The sequence below is a fragment of the Scylla paramamosain genome, chromosome 21 (genome assembly GCF_035594125.1).
Source record: "Scylla paramamosain isolate STU-SP2022 chromosome 21, ASM3559412v1, whole genome shotgun sequence".
Classification (NCBI taxonomy): domain Eukaryota; kingdom Metazoa; phylum Arthropoda; class Malacostraca; order Decapoda; family Portunidae; genus Scylla; species Scylla paramamosain.
Genome location: NC_087171.1, coordinates 2151376 through 2174268, shown reverse-complemented (window position 1 = coordinate 2174268; position 22893 = coordinate 2151376). Strand labels below are relative to the sequence as shown.

General features: G+C 40.4%; 1 long non-coding RNA gene across 1 annotated transcript in view; it reads right to left on the bottom strand.

The window, feature by feature from the left end:
• The window catches only part of LOC135110853 (uncharacterized), a 54739-nt gene that overhangs the window by 24030 nt on the left and 7816 nt on the right, over positions 1–22893 (bottom strand). Inside the window, exon 2 of the long non-coding RNA XR_010273464.1 lies at positions 6704–6832. This is a non-coding gene — a long non-coding RNA (uncharacterized LOC135110853). The remainder of the gene's footprint in view (positions 1–6703; positions 6833–22893) is intronic.

Below are 22893 nucleotides of genomic sequence, written 5' to 3'. Positions count from 1 at the left end.
GACTGGAATAGTAAATGCTATATATTTTATCAATGAAAAGGTTATAATTTGTATCTGTATCACAGCTAGTAAGTTACAGGTTTCAGTTTATATTCAGCAATGTTTGGGATAAACTTCATCTTATTTATGGCATTATGATGTCTAAGAAATTTTATGAATCTTGTCAGTAGTTAGTGTTTTTTTTTTATACATATATAGTAATATTCACAAAAAAACAGGAAGGTGATCACTTACAGGAAAGTGTAGCATACCAGAAGAAAAAAGCTCATTGAAATTTGTCCTAATGTGTTCAAACACCAATGGGACACCAGTAAGATTGATATCCAAGAATCTAGTTGGGCAGAATATCTTCAGAAAATAATTCTTTGATTACATAGTATTTATGAATTATTTTTTTCAAATTCAATTCTTTCAAGCTTGAACTCATTATTTCTTGTCCTATCCTCCCTACTGACTGAGAGTTTTGCTTTCATTACCTTTGTTTTAGCCCTTACACCACTTAAAGATCCTCTATCTATCAGGTCAGTTTCATTTTTAGATGAGAATGGTATAAAATTAAGGTGAAAGGATGACACACTCACACAAAGATATCATACATGGTGTGGGTGTGAGAAGAAGACAAGCTATAAAACTAGAGGACACAGTGTTATGAAACTTGAGAAAGGACAGGCAGATGACTGAAAGGAATAAAGTCTGTCAGAATGGCATGTGTGGAAAGAAACAAATGGAAACTCCTATTATTTTAACTCACATGGCAGAGTTCCAAGGAATGGGTATCACTAAATTGTGTAGATTAAGTTGACTTTCAAGATCCTAATGAAGTTTGTAAGATGAAGAAATTTGATTATGAATTTGAAAAGAAGGATAAAAGATACAGAAATATCCACCTTGAATATACTGCACTCAAACACATTGATGTAAAATGAAGCAAAATATGAAAAATAAAAAAAATCTGAAACATGTGAACTATGTGAAATTATTATTAGTATTGTGAAATAATAATAATAATAATAATAATAATAATAATAATAATAATAGTAATAATAATAATAATAATAATAATAATAATGATAATAATAATAATAATAATAATAATAATAATAATGATAATAATAATAATAATAATAACATAATAATAATGTTACAAAACTGGTAGGATCTTACTTGTCTGGATTCTTTCGGCCACTGACGTTACTCAAAATGCATAATTTCTTGTCAGGATTACCACCCAATTATCACGGTATATGACTTTCCAAATCATATGGGTTCAGTATCCAGGAGCCTCACAGATTTACCAAGCTCTTACACAACTAACAGGCAGGCAAAGGCAGGTGTTGACGAGGAAAATCACAGCAAATCCTCGTCCAGTTTATTTAAACATTTCCTTCCTGTCATGGGGCTACACACAGACTCTAGGCTTACAGTGTGCCCACATCTGTAGCGTGCTCGAGTAACGTGCTAGATTTTTGTGAAGGGTAGCCAGTCAGTGCACAGACCACATCACCAGACGTAAGATTCTGTGCTGTCAGCAGAGCATATAATGATGTTAATATTGCTTCAGTGGGTGTCGGAAAGGATGAGCAGTCACAGGTGAAGAGTGTGTGTGCTTCTTCACTAAGATGTCTGCATTAATCAGTTTAACATTTTTAGTACTGATTAAAGATAAGAGATGAGGAAAAAAAATAGGTGGATAAGAGGTTTAAAAGAAGGAGAATGGTAGGGATAAAAGAAGGAATGATGACAGATGGGGAGTTAGGTTAGGTTAGGGTAGGTTAAATTAGGTTAGGTTAGGTTAGGTTGAGTTAGATTAGATTAGGTTAGGTTATGTTATGTTAGGTTGAGTTAGGTTAGGTTAGTTTAGGTTAGATTAGATTAGGTTAGGCTGCTATCTGAGAGTGAACTAAATAGTGTCGACAGTCATGACAACTCTAATAAATAGACTAGTTGTCAACAGCTCTGCTGTACAACATTTGGGCAACAATGCTAAGCTGTGACTGGCTCTCCTACACCTTGCAGATCTTCTACACATAAGCATATGACACCGGCAGCATAGTATCTTATATCTGGCGATGTGGTCTGTGCATTGACTGGCTACCCTACACTAAAATCTGGCATAAAAGTGAGCATGCTACACAGCCACATTCAGTCACTCTCTCAAATGTTGCCAATATGTAATCTTAATTCACACAAACATACACACATGTCTGTGCCACCCAGCTGTTTGGATGCATCCACAGTAGCTCTGAGGATCTACCTACGTTTTGGTTATACATGGGGGCCAAGTTTGAATCCTGTTTCCATAATAGGGAATTGTGTGATGTGTGAGTGCAGGGGAAGTGAAGTGTAAATTGGGAAGTGGCTGAAGGGGTGAAATGGGAGAGTAATGAAAGATAAACGTTGTCAATGATATCAACAGAGAAGATGGTGACTGGCACGGTAAATGTTTTCAAAGGATTCAAGGATGAAGATCTCAATGTAGCTCATACAAATAAACAAATGTAGAAATCTGAAGAAAATGTGAAAGTAACTTAGCAGTGATAATAAAGATGTGGAATGAAGAGAGAGAGGTGGGTGGTGACAATGTGATAGTGAGTGATATAATAGAGATGAGGAAGAGGAAAATGGAAAGAAAACAAAAAAAACTGAGAGAAGTGACAAAAATAGTGGATTTAAACAAGAAGTACTGTGAAGAAATAAAAAAACTCAAGGAAGAGGTGTTAAAGATTTACAGGAGAGAGAGAGAGAGAGAGAGAGAGAGAGAGAGAGAGAGAGAGAGAGAGAGAGAGAGAGAGAGAGAGAGAGAGAGAGAGAGAGAGAGAGAGAGAGAGAGAGAGAGAGAGAGAGAGAGAGAGAGAGAGAGAGAGAGAGAGAGAGAGAGAGAGAGAGAGATTAAAGTTGGAAAAGTAAAAGGATTAGTGACAGAGGAAAAAAAACTGGAAAGAAGAGAGAGAACAACAAAAGGTGGATATGGAGGAGATAGTAAGGCAACAGCAACAGAAGCACAATAAGGATATGGAAAAGCAAGTGATTAAAATAATAAAGGAAAAAAAGTAGTCTTGTGAGAGACACGGTATAGAGAAAGATTTGTGTGGTGATATTTGGGGTCAAGGAGAAGAACCTGGCCATGAAAATAGCTAGAGAGAAAGAAGTGAAAAGGGCTAAAGAAATTATAGCAGAAGTGGTGGCGGAAGGAGAGGAGATAGTTGAACAAACTGAAGAGGTTTATAAGATTGGAAAGTATGACGAAAATGGAACAAGACCAGTGAAAATAAGATTCATGTCACGAACAGCATGTGTTACAAAGAACAGGAAAATTGGCAGAAGAAGAGGAAATTAGGAGAATATGGATAAAAAGAGCCATGAACGAAGAATAGAGAAGTAAACTGAAAGAGTTGAGAGTAGAGGCCCAGTCAAAAGATGAGGAGAGAACACAAGAACAAATGAGGAGATTCATTTGGAAAGTTGTGGACATGAGAGCAAGGAAATGGTAGCACAAAGATGCCATGGAAGATCACCAAGTGGAAGGTTAAAATTTACGTGTACAAATATAGATGGTTCAAGCCTATTGGAACTTTAAGAATTCCTAAAGAACAATAAACCAGATGTGGTGTATTTAATGGAAACCAAACTAAAAGAAGAAATAAAGATGAGATTTGCAAAGGAAGGTTATACCACATGGAGTAGAGACAGAAAAGGAAAGGGAGGAAGAGGAGAGATGATATTGGTAAAAAAGGATATTGTTGTTGAGGAAGTGAAATATGGTGATGGAATGGCGGGAACTTTGAGTGTTGTGGTTAAGATCAAAGGAAGTGAAAAAAGGAAAGTTATTGTGATGTACATACCACCAAAAACTAATGCATGGGAGACCAATAGATATAAAACTATGCAGCTAAAAACAAGAAATAGCATAGAGAAAATGATAAGGAAAAGTAACAAAGTGCTTTTAGTAAGCAACTTCAACACTGAAGGAATTAACTGTGAGGAAATGGAAGTGAAAGAAAATGTTGGGTTATGGAGCAAAGAAGAATACAATGAGATAATAGGTGAATGAGCCTACAAGATGCAGAGGAGAAGAACCATCACAGTTGGACTTAATGTTTACAAAAATCCCAGAAAGTAGACCAAGTATACATTGTCTGAGTCCAATGGGAAGAAGTGATCATGTGACAATAGAAATACTACTGCAGGAGGAAACAGTGTTGCACAGGAATAAACAATTTAGAAATAGGAGACAGAACTATGCTAAGGCAAACTTTGCAGAGCTTAATAAATTTTATGAAAAAATAACTGGAAAGAGCTATTTGAAGGTAAAGTAGTGCAAGAAAAATATGAGATATTTTTGAGCAAGTATATAGAGAGGGGGTGCAACAGTTTGTGACAAGTTATAAAGTGAAAAGTGGAAAACATGAATGGTATAAGCCCAGGTGTGTAGAAGCAAAAAATAAAAAGGGCAGGGCATGGAGGAAAATGATGAGAAAACTGAACACAAATACTAGGAAAAAATACAGCATAAGAAGAGAAGAAGAAAAAAAAATTTGAAAGTAACATAGTAAGAGAATGCTAGGAAGAGCCCAAACTCTTCTACAGATATGTAAATTGAAAAAAAAAAACATAGAGATGACATAAGCAAGTTAAAAAGAGAAGGAAGAATTTATGAAACTAATGAGGAGATGAATGAACTGGAATGAGAGTTTTTAATCTGTGTTTACAAATGAAAGCATTTTTGTGGCACTGAAAGTGGTATCAAAGAATGAGGGAATACAGGAGATACAAATAAGGAGACAAGAAATCAAGAAACTGCTGGAATAACTGGATGTTAGAAAAGCTATGGGACCAGATCAAGTAAATGGATGGATATTAAAAGAATGCAGAGAACAAATGAAAGAACCCATATGGGATATAATTAACAGCTTGTTCAGAAAAAAAAGAAAAGTACCAAGGGAGTGGAAAAGAGCTAACATAGTCCTAATATACAAAGGGGAAAATAAAATGAAACTACTAAATTACAGACCAGTGTCACTAACAAGTGCTGTAAGCAAGTTTCGTTAAATAATAATTAAAGATAGATGGGTGCAATATTTAAAAGATGAAAAGATAATTACAGGAAAGCAATCTGTTTTCAGGAAAGTGAGTTCCTGTGTCACAAATCTACTGAGCTTCTATATAAGAATAGTAGATAGAGTGCAAGAGAGGGATGTTCCCCACAAAAGCCTTATATGAAAGTTAGAGAATAAAGGACTAAAGGGAGCAACATTGAGATGGATGGAGGATTATAATTATTTATAAGGGAGGGAAATGAGAACAGTAGTCAGAGACACTAATTCAAGTTAGTGTGAAGTAACAAGTAGGGGTACCACAAGCATCTGTGTTGGCACCTGTTATGTTTCAAATATATGTGAATTATATGACTGAGGATCTAAATAATTATATAAACCTTTTTGCTGATGATACAAAAATAGTAAAATAAGAAAGGATGAAAAATACCACAAGGAGTTACAAAAGGATACTGACAAGATACATGCATGGAGCCAAAGATGGAAACTAGAATTTAATGCCAGAAAATGCCACATGTTGGAAATAGAAAAAAAGTAAAAAGAAACCTTCATGGAATTACAAAATGGGAGGAGAAATAATAACAAAAAGTAATGAAGAAAAAGATTTGGGAGTAATGATCCAGGACACACTATCACCTGAAAGGCACATGAATGGGATATTCAGCTCTATTTAAAGCTTGTTAGCAAACATCTGAGTGGTGATAAAAAAATGATGAAGAAAATTATAATAAGCACAATACGACCTAAATTGGAATACACAGCAGTAATTTGGGCTCCACACAGAAAAAACAGATACACGAAAACTGGAAAGAATACAGAATATAGCGACAAAGATGGTACCAAAATTGAAAGACTTAAGCTATGAAGAAAAACTTAGAAGAGATGTGATTACCAACATTACAAGAGAGAAGAGAGAGAGGAGACATTATAACAAATTAGTAAACAATATAAGAAAGAATAGACAAAAGTGACTTGTTACCACAGATGGAGGAGGGAGAAAGACGGACAAGGGGGTATGAGAAGAAATTAGGAAGAGTGAATGTTCAAGTGACATCAAGAAATACAGCTTCCTGTATCAAATTACTGAAATCTGGAATGATTTGAAGAAGGAGGTTGTAGCAAACATTGCACGTGTTTAGAGGGAAACTGGATAAATAAGGTTATGGAGACAAGACAAAGTGAGCCCTGTACAATAACTAGGTAATACATACACTTCCCTTGCTAATACAGGTAAAACTCTATGCCAACTCATACACTCACGTACACTCAGTAACACTACCACACTTCATTCACAAAATAGGCATGACAGTTTAATACACAGATGCTGTCAGCATCCTGAACACATATGTTCTATATGCAGCAATATTGGCCTTCCTGCCATCCATACAACAACAACAACAACAACAATAATAATAATAATAATAATAATAAGAAGAAGAAGAAGAAGAAGAAGAAGAAGAAGAAGAAGAAGAAGAAGAAGAAGAAGAAGAAGAAGAAGAAGAAATAAATAAATAAAACATCTGTGAAAAAGTATGAAAGAGGAAGGGACATGAATTATTGGATCATTCTTGTAATCTTTCCTATACACAGTAGCATTCCACTAAAAGTATACAACAGATTTCCAAAAAAAGTAAATGAACAACTCTCACCTTAGGAAGTTACCTTTGCAGACAAGCCAAGGGAGGATGTCAACCTGCCAGTGAAGAGCAAGGTTGACTTGGGGACTCACTAGGACTGGAGTTCCTGCACCACTGCCTCTGGTAAGCAGTCTTCGCTCCCTGTTAGGGACAATAAATAGCTTTGTAAGAGAGAGAGAGAGAGAGAGAGTTGCCTCATGAGTGTGAAACCATGTTAAACTGGTGCAGGTGTGAAAATGGTTTATTTTGTGTGTGTGTATATATATATATATATATATATATATATATATATATATATATATATATATATATATATATATATATATATATATATATATATATATAAAGATAAGTGGATGTTCAAGTGACATTGAGACATCTAGAAATACAACCTCCCATAACACTCTCTCTCTCTCTCTCTCTCTCTCTCTCTCTATATATATATTGTTGTGATGGGGGGTGATGTTGGTAGCACTGTGCTGCCATGTAGTGACAATAGGTGTTGGCAATGCTGGATAAGCTGCTAGCGGAGGCAGCTTGGAGAGACCAGAAGTGGCATGGATGACGATTGGTCAGAGCAGCAGCGTGCTGGCCAATCATGGAGGGGCTGACATTATAATAAGGAGCTGTGGCAGCCCCAAAGAGAGAGAGAGAGAGAGAGAGAGAGAGAGAGAGAGAGAGAGAGAGAGAGAGAGAGAGAGAGAGAGAGAGAGAGAGAGCTTGTTTCCCATCTACACTACACTATGACAGCAGATAGAAGTGAAGCCAAGAGGAGAGAGAGAGCGCCCATTTTCTGCCTAAGCAACACCTTGTGCCGACAGTCTGCAGCATGCTCCCTAGGGCCACTACTACACCTGGTTGGAGCCTGGGGACACAGAACTCTGTAAAGGTGACGTGGGACAGCTTGGTGGGAGCTGTTGGCACCCACTAAGGAGTATGTGTGGTTCATGCCACAACAACCCGTCACTGTCACTCCACCAAGCTTCCTGCCTCCACCTCCCTTGGTTGCAGCTTTTTCCTTGGGCTGTTGATGGAGCTTCTGGTTTGCACAAACCAGCAAAGTTTGATGGTCAAGTGGCTAGGGGAGCGTACCAGGCCGAGTCTGAGCTGCTAACCAGAGGATAGGGCTGGGGTGCTGAGAACAAAGTGCTGCAGTTGGTGGCCAGTCTTCATGGACTAGCGCTGGAGATCCTGGCACACCTGATGATGGAGTAATATTCGACCTACAGGAGGGTGGTGGAGGCACTGAAGAAGCGCTCTGGCAGTGTTTTCCAGTTGGAGGTGTACCGAGAATGACTGAAGAGCCAAGCACATCAGCTAGGTGAGTCACTCCCACAGCTGACTCAGGCTGTGGAGTTGCTGGTGCATCGAGCACATCCAGCTGGCCCAGAGGACCTGGGGAATCAGCAGGTGCAGATCTATGTGAAACAGGTGCACCCAGGGGATGCACAGGAAGCATTGGTGAAAGCCATGGAGTTTGAGGCTTTCCTGTATACTATGGGGAGATTGGCCGCATCTAGCCCTGCCCTGACCACACCCAGCTGCCACTTCCATGCCCATTGCACGCAGGCGCAGCCAGCAATGCCATGAAAGAAGAGGGTCACCATCCCTGGTGAGTTCTGTGGCACCTGCAGGAAGTATAGTTGGCACGGCCACCGCAGGGGTGAGTGCTGGAGAGTGCGGAAGATGTGCTCGCTAGATGACTTGCGCACTCGCTCTCCTACCAGGACCTGCTGTTGGAACTGGTGACAGTTGGGCCACTGCCACGATTTCTGCCAGCAGCTGAAGGATGCTGTATTGGTGGGGGGAAACAAGGCTAGACTGGGGGCAAGGGCCACTTCCCAGCTGAGTCTCCCTGGGCCCCCTTACTGTGTAAGGTGCCATTATACTGCTGCAGTGGATGGCCGTCCGCGTCATCTCGTGATGGGCACTGGTGTTGAGTGGACGTTCGCAGGGAGGAGGTGGTGGCAACTTCTCGTGTCTGGTCGACAGTTGTGTGGTGTCACTGGCCACTATGTGACTCCATGGGTCTGTGACGTCCAAGATCGTGATGGGTCGCATTGAAGAGGAGTTGCCAGTCTCTGTTGCTGACATGGAAGAACCCTGCTTGCTGGGGCTGGATTTCCTGGTTCAGAGTGCAGCCTGTATTGACTTTGGGAGGATGACAATGAAGGTACACAGTGAAGAGGTGCCTCTGCTCCCGTTAGGTGGTGCTGAACAGGTGGAGGGCCCTATAGCAGGTCCTGTCATCCCCAAGGAAGGACTGGGGCTGTGATGCTGAGCCTCAAAAGAAGGAGGGAACGAAAACGTCACCACACCAGCCTGAGCATGAAAGGCAGTGGTGAACGGAGGCCTGAGTGGAGCAGGCAGCAGTGCGGATGAGATGGAGCACACACTGCCCACGCACTTTATGGATTTAGTGGCAAGAAGTGCCGCCACGCTGACTTCTGGGCAGGTGAGGAAGATGGAGAAGTTGCTGTTGGAGCATGCAGATGCACTTAGTTGAGGTGACCATGACCTCGGTTGTACATTGCTGGTCCAGCACTCCATCAACACAGCAGCAGCTGACTCGGTGGGCAGTGATGCTGTTTCCCCAGCAGCTGAAGGAGTAAGTGATGCGACACTGCCCTCGGAGGATAAGGAAAAGACCTTTATGCTAGAGAGATCATCAGTGTGATGATAGTGTCAGTAAATAGTTGGGACGACTATTTTGATAGGGAAGGATAGTGTTGCAATAGGGGGTGACGTTGGTAGCAATGTGCCGCTAGGTAGTGAAGATAGGCATTGGCAATGCTGGATGAGCTGCTAGCAGAGGCAGGTTGGAGAGAGAAAGAGCACCCATTTCCCGTCTACGTCACACTGTGACGCCAGATAGAAGCGAAGCCAAGAGGGCAGAGAGCACTCATTTTCTGCCTATGCAACACCTGTGCCAACAGTCTGCAGTGTGCTCCCCCTGTCTGATGCTACGACGCTAGTTGCCTGCCACTGCCACGACTTGACTGCACCCCAGGGCATTGTGTGAGGTTTGTGTGCCCTGGCAGACTAAGACTGAGTACCTGACACTGAGGTGTGTGTGTGTGACACCTACGTGGTCCATTATGGCATGAGCCATCAGAGGACACAGCTGTGCGACGCTGTGTACAAGTTGTGATGTGGTAGTGTGCTGTGTGGTGCTGCTGTTCTGTGCGGTGGGACGCACTACCCTGCGATAGAGATGCTTTGCTGAGTGAGGGCTGGTGTTACGACTCTTACTTGTATTGTAGCGTAGTAATGTGCCTCTTGTCCTGTGGTATTGCTTTGTGAGGGCAATAAAGACAGGAGTGCCAGTGAGACCGTGTTTTGTTGCCCTTCCCCCCTCTCAGTAGTCCGTTGAGTCCAGACAGGTGCTGTGTGTGTGTGCCTCGCCCCCACTAGCCAAACGAACTTGACTATGACAGCAGTGGTGGATTCTTGTTGTGTGTGCTGACTGCCTTGGGCTGCTGCAGTGGTAAGTGTGTACCTGAAGGCACCTGTAAACCAGAAGGGGCATGCGCAACAATGTGTGTGTGCATTTACCTAGTTGTGTTTTACAGGAAAAGGGCTATGCTCGTGCTGTCCTGTCTCCATATCTATAAGCATCCAGCTTAACTTTAAATTCATTAATATTTGTTGCTTGTATCACTGTTTCATCTAAGTTGTTCCATATTTCTATGCTTCTATTTGGGAAACCATATTTCTTGACATCTCTTCTACTTGCTGTTTTCTTCAATTTTACTCCTGGCTCTTGAGTCCCACACAAATAAGTCTTCTTTGTCAACATGATCCTTACTCTTTAAAGCTCTGTATATAGCAATCAGGTCTCCTCTTTCTTTTTTCTCTTGTAATGATGGAAGCTTCAATCTCCTTAATCTTTCTTCATAGGTTAAATCTCTCAAACTTGGTACCAATTTGGTTGCAGCTCTTTGGATCCTTTCTATTTTCCTTATTTCCTTTTTATTATGGGGTGACCAAACAATTGTGGCATATTCCAGTTTTGGTCGAATCACATATTCCATCAACTTTTTCATCATCTCTTCATCCATGTAAGCAAATGCCCCTTTCATCTTTCTTAGTAACTCATATTTGTTTACATGTTTTACTGGTGATAGATTATCACTTACTGTAATTCCCAAGTCTTTTTCTTCTTTGGTTTTCTTAATTTCCACTTTTCCCATGATGTAGGAACTTGTCAATCTTCTTTTGCTTTTTCCTAATTCCATCACCTTGCATTTCTTTGCACTGAACTCCACTTCCCATTTCTTACTCCATTTATATATCTTATTTAGATATTTCTGTAATATTTCACAATCCATATTGTTTTCCACTGTTTTCAATAATTTTGCATCGTCTGCAAACAGACTTATACAACTGTCAACCTCATCCACCATATCATTGACATACACCAGAAACATTATGGGGGCAAAGACTGTCCCCTGTAGTACTCCACTTGTAACTCTACACCATTCTGATTTTTCTCCCTTTATTACTGTTCTCATTTCTCTATCCCGCAAGAAGTTTGTAATCCAATTCAGTGTGTTTCCTTGCAAACCCCCTATACTTTGGATTTTCCATAGCAGTCTCTGGTGTGGTACCATATCAAATGCTTTTTTTTTAGGTCTAAATAAACACAGTCTCCCGAACCCTCTCTCTCTCTTGAATTATATCAATTGCTCTACTATAAAAACTCACTAAATTCGTGACACAAGATCTTCCACTTCTGGAACCAAATTGTTACTGTATGTAAAGCGTATGTACCTCACGTCATTATTCCTTGGCATTTATAAGTGAAATATTCAATAGTTTTCTAATTGCATGAAAACGTGTAATATGTGTAAGTATCAGTATTCAATGCTATATTAAGCACCGAAGCCGATGCTCACTTGTTGGTAGTGTGGGGTTAACCTGCTGGTCACCTGCGGGCATCACTCACGGCCAAGTCGCGCTCAGACAAAGATGGGCAGGATGGTGACCGAGGTAAATACTTTAATTTTGTAGTAAAAACTGATTGTCATAGTGCCAAGTCAACTGCATGTATTGTTAATGAATATTGTAATATGTTGGAAGTGTTTAATATCCGTGTATAATGTTATTTTGTAAGAAATTGAGACCGAGAACTTGTTCGCAGTTCTTACGGTCATGCCTGCCTCATCAATAAACGTGTCAAGGAGCTTTGTGCCTTTCCTTGATCCTACGATGATGGGTGTGATCAGTAAAACAGATCACCTGAGAACCAATTGATGCCCAGCCGGTTCGGCTACACAAATTGTCAATGTATGTGTTTCTTCTAAATATTCCATCCATCTATTTTTAAAACTTCTATCCGCTATTCTTGCCACCACACTTGTTAGTGACACTGGTCTGTAATTCAGTGTATCTTCTTTATTATCTCCTTTAAAAAGGGGCACAATATTGGCTCTTTTCCAGTCTAGAGGAATTTTTCCTTCCTTAAAAGAACATACTATGTAATTGTGTATACCTTCTGCCAGTTGCTCACAACATTCCTTAAGTATCCAGTTGAAGACTCCATCTGGTCCTTGAGCCTTACTTACTTCCAAATCATTCGTAATCTTTTTAATTTTACTTATGTCCACGTGTATCTCTCTCATCACATTGTCTCTGTGCTATGCTCTTTCTCATTCAAATTTGTTTTCTTTGGTAAATACTGACTGGAAGCACTTGTTCATTAATTCCTGTTGTAACCGTGTATCTTCCTATGTAACGTCATCTTTCATTGATTTATCTATTGTTTGCCTGTTTTTCATCTTCCCATTCACACATCTGGAGAATAACCGGCTCATCTTTGCATTTGTTAACTATATCTTTCTCATAATTCCTTTCTTCATCTCTCAGGATTTTGATATATTTGTTTCTTGCCTTGAAATCTTCCCATTTCTCACTTCTTCCTTTTTTTTTCTCCATCTATTCCATGCTGCTTCTTTTTCTTTTCTTGCTGTTATACATCTCATATTAAACCAGTCTTTTTTCTTTTTCACTTCCTTTTGTTTTTGATCTTCAGTACATATCTACTGACCCCTTCATTATAAATTTCCATGAATATGTCCCACTTTTCCTGCGTACTGCTTGCCCTGAACAGTTGCTTCCATTTAGCCTCTGCAAAATATTCCCTTAAACTGATAAAATCTGCTTTCCTGTAATTATATCTTCCATTCTTGTAAATTTCATTCCTATTTTCCATTGGAACACTGCCTATACTGAATTCAATTAACAGATGGTCACTTTTACCCAGTGGGCACTGATAATTTATTCCTTCAATGATGTCCATTTCCTATGTAAACAACAAGTTTAGCCTTGAAGCCTCTTCATTACCCCCAAATCTTGTATTCTCTCCAATCCATTGGGTTATAGTATTTGTCATTATTAAATTTAGAAGCATATATCCCCATGACTCTTCTCCCCCATCCGTGGTCCACTCTTCCCAGCATACCTCCTTGCAATTAAAGTCATCCATAAGTGTTATATTATTACTCTCTGCCAGTATTCTCTCCAAGCAGTTACTAGTATCACTTAACAATAATTTATAATCCTCTTGTGTTCATGCATTTGTCTATGGGGGTACATAAACCACTGCAAAATCTCTTCTTCCTTCTCCTTTCCTTTTTGTTTGAATTCTGATTACTTCCGCCATTCCTTTTCCCATTGCAGCCTCTTCCATTGTTATACTCTTCTTTGTAAGTAACATGACTCCTCCCTCTTTCTTATTATTTCTATGTTTTATCCACACATTATAATTACTATTACCAATTCCTATATTTTTTGTTGTCTCATTTAGTTTAACTTCAGTAATACCCATGATGTCGGGCTGCTTTATCTTAATATAATTATTCAATTCTCGCAATGTTGATATTTAGCCATTTATATTTGTATATGCCACTGTCCATTTTTTATTTTTTCATACCTTATTCACATTTTTTTTTTTTCTTTTGTGAGATACCACTTCCTGAGCCTCTCGTCTTTTACCTTCCAATATATATATATATATATATATATATATATATATATATATATATATATATATATATATATATATATATATATATATATATATATATATATATTTTTTTTTTTCTCTTCCTCTGTTCTGTTCTCGTTTTTTGCCTTTGCTTCTTTTATTAGATCGCTTACCTTGAGTCTCTCCTCCTCATTCATGTCCCTCTTTATCCAAACTTTCCTGTATTGCTCTATCTTGTCCAGTTTCTACGCATTCGATATCACTTCCATGGCTGTTGTTTGTGACGTAAATTTTACTTTCAGTGGTCGTTCTTCTCGTTCTATATACTTCCCCAGTCTATGTATTTCACTTATCCAGTCCTCTCCTTCTCTCTGTATATTTCTTACAACGTCCTCTGCTACCTTTTTTTGTTCTCTTTCCCTCTTGTATCTTACTGGCTCTGTTTCCTCTTTTAATCTATACATAACAATACATTCATTTTTTTCCACTGTGTCCCTTACCATCGATTTCTTGTCTGATCACTTTCACAATTTCCTTACTTAAATCTGTCTTTTCCCTCTTTTGCGCTTCTATGATTTCTGTAAAGTTCACTTTTTCTTCCTCTTTTTCCTTCCTCCAGATTCGATGTTCACTTTTCATCTCTATCACTTCATTCTCCTGTTTTTTTTTTTTTTTTTTACAATATTATTTTCCTTCAATTTTGTTTTTAGATGAGCGCATAGTGTTTTCAATTCTTTGTTTTCCTCTTCCAGGTCATGTTTTTTTTTCATTTTTTTTTCACTCTTTCAATGAGGTCATCCCCTCCATCAAAGCCACTTTCCTTCCTTACATTTTATCATGTGGTTCATTATCTTCCTGAAATCCTTGGAATGGTGACCCCGTTGGCAACACTCCGCTCCTACCTATGGCGTCCGCCTTGCTGAGCTTTCACTCATTTTATTACCTCTGTTATTACTTAAATTTTCCCTTATTTATTTATTTCTGGAGACAGGACAACTCTGTTTGAGCACAGCTTCTACCTGGGAGGAACACATTCTAGGCTCTTAGTGGTGGCCGTGGTCAAACAAAATCTTTCTCTGCTGAAGCTTGGATCAATGCTTGTTTACTCGACGACGATGTGTGTGTGTGTGTGTGTGTGTGTAAGAAAAATAATCAAATTCTAATTCATTGCTTTTAAGCAAATTTATTGAAACCATGAATGTTAGACACAATAGTGAGTTGTGCAAATATGTAAATTTACCAAGGACACTGAATCTTTTTTGACTTGCTAAAGACACTACTAGTAGAGTTGATGAGGACAGTTCAGTTGGCCATGTGACTTGACATCAGTTTATCCTTGAAACAAAAAACTTTCACTGCCATTTCTCCTGTGACACTTATACTGAGTCAAACAAAGATGTGTGACTGGACTCCTGTCTTTTTGCTGTGACTTTGATACATTGTTTCTGTAAAATACCTAAATATAATGTGAAATCATGACCCAAGCAATAAGTACTAGCTGAAATATTCACTGGAATTACATGTATTTGGAAAGCTGCAAAATTAAATGTCTGAAAAAAATTATACACAGGATGGAAGACGGTCTTAGTTAACGTGGTGGATTCTGGAAAGTGGATAGAGGACATCAAGCCCACCACTGTGACTGAGCTGTTGCCAGACATGCTGCCAGCAATACATTTTTCTGTGCTTCTTGATCATTATTAACAGAAAAAAAAATGTAATTTATCACATTTCCTTGCTGAAAGACCAGGATAATGAACAGAGATACACAGATGTTGAAATATGTTGCACTGAGTACAAAAATGCAATGAAAAATATTCATAACTACTGCACCATTCAGCATGTTTTGTGAATCTTTGGTGGCCAACATCAGCCATCCTTTTTTATACGAACAAAAAATAACTATTTCTGCTTGTCTATGCTCAATCACAAAAGTCAAATAATAGGCACTGAATAAATAGTTTTCTTTAAGTGACAGCATTACAAACCCAGAAAGACTGACTTTATACTTCAAAATGCAATACACTTTAACACCATGGAGTGAGGGCTGCTGCAGTCACTGTGAGGGGCACCTCATGATGGAACTATATAAAGAGGACACTCTGGACTCTTTGGAATATTAGGAATGTTTCCATGTACTCTGGTCATTTACTGTAGGCATTGTTGAGACTTGTTATAGATGACGCATATGGTGGGTCTAGTGTGAGTAACTGTGTTGACAGCTGATTTAAAGACTCCTGGCTTTGGTTCTTGGACAATGAGATGTCTTAGCCTAGTTCACCACTGCCCTGCAGAACCCTATCTCAAACATACGTACTGTACCCTTAGAGGAATCCTTTGGCTATCATATATACAGTATATGGATTGTGTATTCTTTCTACAACTTTCTTTAACCTCATTTTATTGGAGAAGGGAATGAAAAGCATATTGTGTAGTGGAAGGATAGTACGATTGTGAGTGAAGTATTGTAAATAAACTAAATAATTTATGAGACCAAATGTTCATGTCTGAGAAAGATTTAAGGTTAATCTTACAAAGCTGATCATCTGGGTAGCAGATGAAACAAAACATACAGGGCGCGGGCAATGCCCGCCTCCGCTTTTAAGCGTGGGCCCGCTTAAGCTAATTACTGATCTTTTCAATGTAACCTTTCACACGGCGCGGCCGTTGCCAGCCATGGGCCATTGCCTGTGCATGGGCGAAATGCCACACGGGCGCCCCTTGGATCGGCTGCGGTCCTGCCTCCGCAAGTTGGTACTATAAGGTACATTGTTTAATGCCTATCTTTAAGTCATGGGCATGCACGTGACCTGTGTATTTCTCCAGAGGAAACTCATTCAGTAGCCTATTGGATTTTTGTGCGTGACTTGCCTCTTTTGAACATAATATGGATCCTGATACTGATACAGAGCAGTTAATATTAGTTGTTCAGGAGAGACCAGCTCTGTGGAACAAATCACGTGAGTATTACAAACCCCAAACACATACCACAGAATGCTGGAGAGAGGTGTGTATCCAGACCAACCCAGACTTCAAGAGTTTATCTGAGGCAGATAAAAACAAGTATGATAAGTTGCTCCTTTCTGCATTCAAGGGATGATTCCATAGCTTACACCTATGTCTCCTCTTCGTGTGTAATTGCAATAAGTAAAGGAGACGAAGGTGATCAAGGTCCATTATCAATCAGTTCGCAACACAAAACGATGTGGCGCGTGGGTGGTGGGTGGTTTACATCCGTACCATCTGAAAAGATATGCGGAGGCGGGTGTGTCTGCGCTGGATATGGGCATCATCCGCGCTGTGTAGAAGAGGCCTAATATGAACAGGAGAATATATGACTGAAAAAAAGGTAAATAAATAAAAAAAAAAGTAAAAGAGAAAAAACTAACACAAAATACACTCTGAAGAGAGAGAGAGAGAGAGAGAGAGAGAGAGAGAGAGAGAGAGAGAGAGAGAGAGAGAGAGAGAGAGAGAGAGAGAGAGAGAAACAAAAATAATGAAAATAAAATTTCATTTGCTTAAACACATCATACATTAGTATTTAAATTATTTTCGCCGAAATGGGTGAACTCCGATCGTCTTTTAATTTTTGCATACAATATAAACTCAATAATGGAGGCAGATCACACACAGGTCAGCACAGTGCTATACCAAGGAAGTCTGTATGTGACTTCCATGACAGCTTAAATCCTAGAATGTTACATTGTGCTATGTAGAAGTGAAGATAATAGAAGGTAGCAGTGGATCGGTATTACGACATGGTCTGGGGATTAGCGTGTAGTGTGACAGCAATGAAAATGACCACATAATCACGCCCTCACTCAAATGTCAAGACTGATATATTGTACATTCCTTGGTCTTTTTTTTCTTTTCTTTTCTGTCATGGAATTATAAAGAGGGGCAATATTTATTGTCGTTCATTAATTGGGCCAATTTATACATTATTTTTGTCACTTTAGATTATAGAATATGCACAATATGTGCTCAGCATACCCTGCATCAAAGGAAAATTTACATGGGGGAATTCGCAGCTGGTTTTAGCAGGGAATGTGCAGCCACGAGCGAAATATAGCTGGGCACGGCTGAATTGCCGCCCAAGCTGAGGAACCACTCTGTTTAGAATCAGCGACAATTTTCCGCTGGAGATATCACGGCTTCTAGTTCATTCTCTCAGCTGCTAGATGTCCGTAGCGTTGTTCTCCTTGTAGAAAATCAGGTAATAGATGTTTTAAGCTGCGGAATAACTTAAAGGACCTTCCCCCAGCGACTAGAGGGTTCTCATTTTTAGACGCATCGTAGACCTGGTCATATGGAGTCCACCTGCACAGGCCACACCACGTGTTGCGCCGCCGTGATGATTGTGGCGAATGACATGTTGCTATAAATGACTGTGTTTTCGATATGTGGAGATTTATCTGCATTCTGATCACACTTTCATGTTCAGGAGAGTTTTTCCTACGTAATGTTATAATATATTTCAGCATTCAATGATTAACTGTTAAAAATAGCGAGCATAAGTAAAACATGTTATATACATTTTTTTTTTTAACATCACAGTTCAACTCATCATAATACCATTTTTTGTTTTTGTTTTGTCAAGATTTTACAACACAGCTTGATTCGTCACTGCTGAGTCTGATAGTGTTGACCAAAATTAGCTATCCTGTATACTAAATGAGTTATGGCATATAATTCGCGCATTTTGCGCCGCTCGAGCTCGAGCTGTAGTGATGAGGCGATAGTTGTGCGAGTTGCAAGAAACCTTCGCTCACATGTGGATAAGTCGAAATATGCAAAATACGGGAATATGGTTGATCTGACGAAGAAATGTCATAAAATAAAAAAGATGTATCGTTAAAACTTATCTGCTAGGAGATGTTTCCGAGATTGAAGTCGCAATTTGTACACCAAAAGGTGCTCCTGGATAAATAATTGTTGTACCCTCCAGGGAGCAGGTGGAGCAGTGGGTTGTAGAGAAGCGCGGTAACAAAATTAGAACCCCCGGCGGATATGAGGCTGAAAGCCTCGATCCTGCTCGAAGAATAAGAAGTAGGCCACTTTAAATCTCTCAGTTTATGAATACTTTCCTATATACTTATGATCATTGTATTTTTCTCATTCTTTTCTCTGTGTTGGATATTATATATATGTACTCTATACATATACTATATTCACTGATCAGTAACCATTATCCCTCGTTTTGTTATTGTTGACAGCCCTCACTCACCGCCTAAAAAAATTGTATCGTCATGCATCTGGCAGCATGACAGGATTCTGCCCAAGGATGCCACTGCTTTGTTGTGGCGCTGGGATGACGTTGGTAGCAATGTGCCGCCGGGTAGTAAAGTTAAGCATTGGCAATAATGCATAAGCTGTATGCTGAGGCAGCCTGGAGAGACTGGAAGTGGCATGGAAGGTGATTTGTCGGGAGAGCAGCAGTGTGCTGGCCGATCATGGAGGGACCAACCTTATATAACGAGCTGTTGTGGCCCTTGAAAGAGAGAGAGCGTCCATTTCCCACCTACGACACACTGCAACGCCAGATAGAAGGGAACCTGAGAGAGAGCGCCCGTTTTCCGTCTATGCAACACCTGTGCCGACAGTCTGCAATACGCTCTCCTTGTGGTATGTTACGACGCTAGTCGCCCACCGTAGCCATTACTTTACTCTGTGTCCTGGAACATGCTGTTAGGATTGTGTGCCCTGGCAGTCAGACAGTGTGTACCTAACGCTGAGGTGCGTGTGTGTGTGTATATATAGCACCTACAGAGTCTGTTACGGCGTGCACTAATGGAGGAGACATTGGTCCAACGCTGTTGGCGAGTTGTGAGTGTAGTGTGCTGTGCAGTGCTGCTGTACTGCTTGACTGCTGTACGCACTACCCAGAAATACAGACGCTTTGCTGAGTGAGCCCGGTGGTACGAGCCTCACTTGTACTGCGGCGTGTTAGTGTGCCTCGTGTTCTGTAGTGCTAATAAAGACAGGAGTGCCAGTGAGAGTGTTTTTTGTTGCCCTTCTCTCTCTCTCTGTAGTCTGTTGAGTCCAGACAGGTGTTGTGTGTGCGAGCCTCGCCTCGTCAAACGAACCTGACAACGAAAGCAGTTGTGGCTTCCTGTTGTCTGTGCTGACTGCCCTGGGCTGCTGCAGTGGTAAGTGTGTACCTGGCCGTACCTGAAGGCTGGAAGGGGCGTGCAGAACAGTATCATAATGTATGCCATTATTTCAATAGTCACTGACTCTGATATGTGTTTTCTTTAAGTTATTTGACCTAAATATAGTGCCTTGGTGCAAGCATTGTCTTTTCTGAAAGAACTAGTTGTTTCAATGTGTGTAACCATGTGTACAAATATCTTTGTGTTCAGACATAGCCCCGCACTGTGTCTGTCACCATCCTTATGCTTCTTGCCTCTGTAATTTTGGCGGTATCTTGTGTGGTGTCGTCCAGCGCTGCTCAGTGAGAGTTGAGTCTGGCCCAGCCTGGGGTGTCAGACTCGCCTGGCTGGCACTCTTTGTACCACCGCAGTTTACTTTAATACATTGCAACTTTACCACTGTGTATCAATGGCACCTTCTGAGCACTCCTTAAGTATTACAACCTACAATCACACAAGAAAACAAGTTAATATAGTAGTAGTAGTAGTAACAATAGAGGCGGGATGAAGGATACCTGTGTCTGTCTCCTCCTGCCCGTGCCCTGCCTGCTCGCCAGCTACTCCATTCTGTGTTGCTGCCTTTGCTTTTCTTCTGGGCTACCTGCTACTGCTACGCTACTATGTCTACGGTGTTTTCTTCAGCTGCTTCAGGGCCTTTTTCAAGCTTTCTCCTGCCTGTCTGTCCGTCAGCCTGTGTTCCCGAATGACTCTCGAAGCCGTCACAGACGCATCTCGCCTGTTATAGCTGCTGTTCCTATCGTTTCAAGACTAAACTTTTGAAGCCGTCACAGACGCATCTCATCTGTTATAGCTACTGTTCGTGTCGTTTCAAAACTGAAGTCTTTAAGCTGTCACAGACGCATCTCGCCTGCTATAGCTGTTGTTTCTGTCGTTTCAAGACTAGGACTTCTCAGCCGTCAGTCTTCGCATTGTCGCCATGTGTGTTATTAATGCAGTACTTTAATATTTTGCCTTTGAAGTGTTATTTTTGCAATTCATTTGACATAGAAATGCCATATTTTCCTTGTTTGAGGCACCCAGTGATGTTTCCTGGCCTGTGACTCGCTGTTCTACGTCACAACTTGTGTGTGCCTTGTGAGTGGCCGGTAGTTATGTCTCATATATATTTTAACCTCAGTGATTGGCTCCAGCACAGTAGTGTTTCGCGCCAAAGTGCGAGTATCCCTATCTCAGCTTTCCAAGTGGCTGGACACTACTATGATATTATTGTTTGTTACTGTCGTGTGACTTACACAGATAAGCACACTTTACACATTTATAAACATTTCATGTTTGTCTTTTGTTGAAATAGTACACATATACATTTATTATTTTATTTTATTTATTTATTTATTTATTTATATTTTTTTTCATTTCTTGTGACCTGTGTGTCACCCATAATGCTCACTTTATGTTTTTGCGAGGCATGAGTGAATGCCTCACCGTGTGGCCAAGCATTGTGCAAGTATACTCTGTTGTGTTCGGACACAACCCCGCACTTTATCCGTCACCCTCCTACACTTCTCACCTCCGCCAATTTGGAGGGATCTTATGTGGCGTCCTCCCACACGGTTTGTCCCATGCTCCTCAGTCGCAGTCAAGTCTGCTCCAGCCTCAGGAGTCGAGCTTAGCAGCTAGGGCTCACTTGTACCTATCCAGTATTCTTGTAATATACGGCAGCCATATACATCTGTGTTTCCCTTCCACCCTTTGCAACACTTCAGGGAACAAACCATGGGCAACTCTACAACACAGCAAACAACAAAGAAGAAGTAAATCTGATACAAGGAGTCTCTCTGGGGATTTCTCATAATGTCTTTTAAATGTTGTAGTTTTCAATCAACCAAGATGTACTTTTAGCATTAGTATCATATACTCCAGGTAATGAAAACTTCATTGAAGTACAGCCTCAACTCATAAATGAAGGAAAACAAAAAATCATAAATGAATACTCTTGACATTGTCCACATTCTTGAGTGACGACATTATGGACATCTGGCGGCTGAGACCATGAACTATATCGCAAGAGGCACAAGCCCCTCCCCGTGGGTGGAGCACGTCAGGGGATTAATGCTATGCACTACTACTGGTTGGTCGTGTTTAGCGGAAAGCGTGCATTTTACGGTGCTTCATTGTTTCTTTACCAACTCACAAACTATTTGCTTTCAATACATGAAAACCATTCCTTCACCGTCTATAATAAATGTCTTATTACTTGAACACAATAGCAAGTCAGTAGCACTTGGTGAGAAGACACGGAGTGAGGAATATATAGGCTTATAAATTTCTGGGCGGCCGAGAGAATGATATTAGTCATCTCGAGGTGCTTAGGGACACCTGGACTGCAAACATCCAACACCTCACCTGAGACATGGGAAAGAGAACGGCCGGACCAGCGTTGATGCTCAGTGGGACCATAAACCTCAGCCGGCCAGACCTGTGGCTTGCCCTGGGCCGACAGGGTGGGTCACTGATGACTGGTCAAGCACGCTTTACATTGTTGACACTATGTTTTATCCATTAGTTGTAATACCTGATCAGTATGTTTTTTTCTTTCTGCTTTGAAAATAAAAAAAAATATATGCAAGAACTATATGATTATAATGTCTCAAGAATGTTTCCATTGCGACAATGAATGGCAACGTCACTGAATGGATCACACCGCTCACCTGAGGCATGGGAAGAGGAGCGGCCTCACTTGCGTTAATGTCCTAAACGACCACACACACACACACACACACACACACACACACACACACACACAGAGAGAGAGAGAGAGAGAGAGAGAGAGAGAGAGAGAGAGAGAGAGAGAGAGAGAGAGAGAGAGAGGATGTCTGGAGAAGGAGCAGAGATACGAAATAGAAAAAAAAAGAAAAGAAACAAAGGGTAAGGAAAAGGGACAGGCGGCAACTGAGGTTATTAGTGAGCCCGAGGTTATTAGTGAGCCGTTAGTTTCTGTCTTTAGGAAATCACTTGAGTCAGGTGAGGTACCAGTAATATGGAGGCAGGCTAATGTAGTACCCATCTTTAAGAAAGGAGATAAAACTTTAGCGTCTAATTAT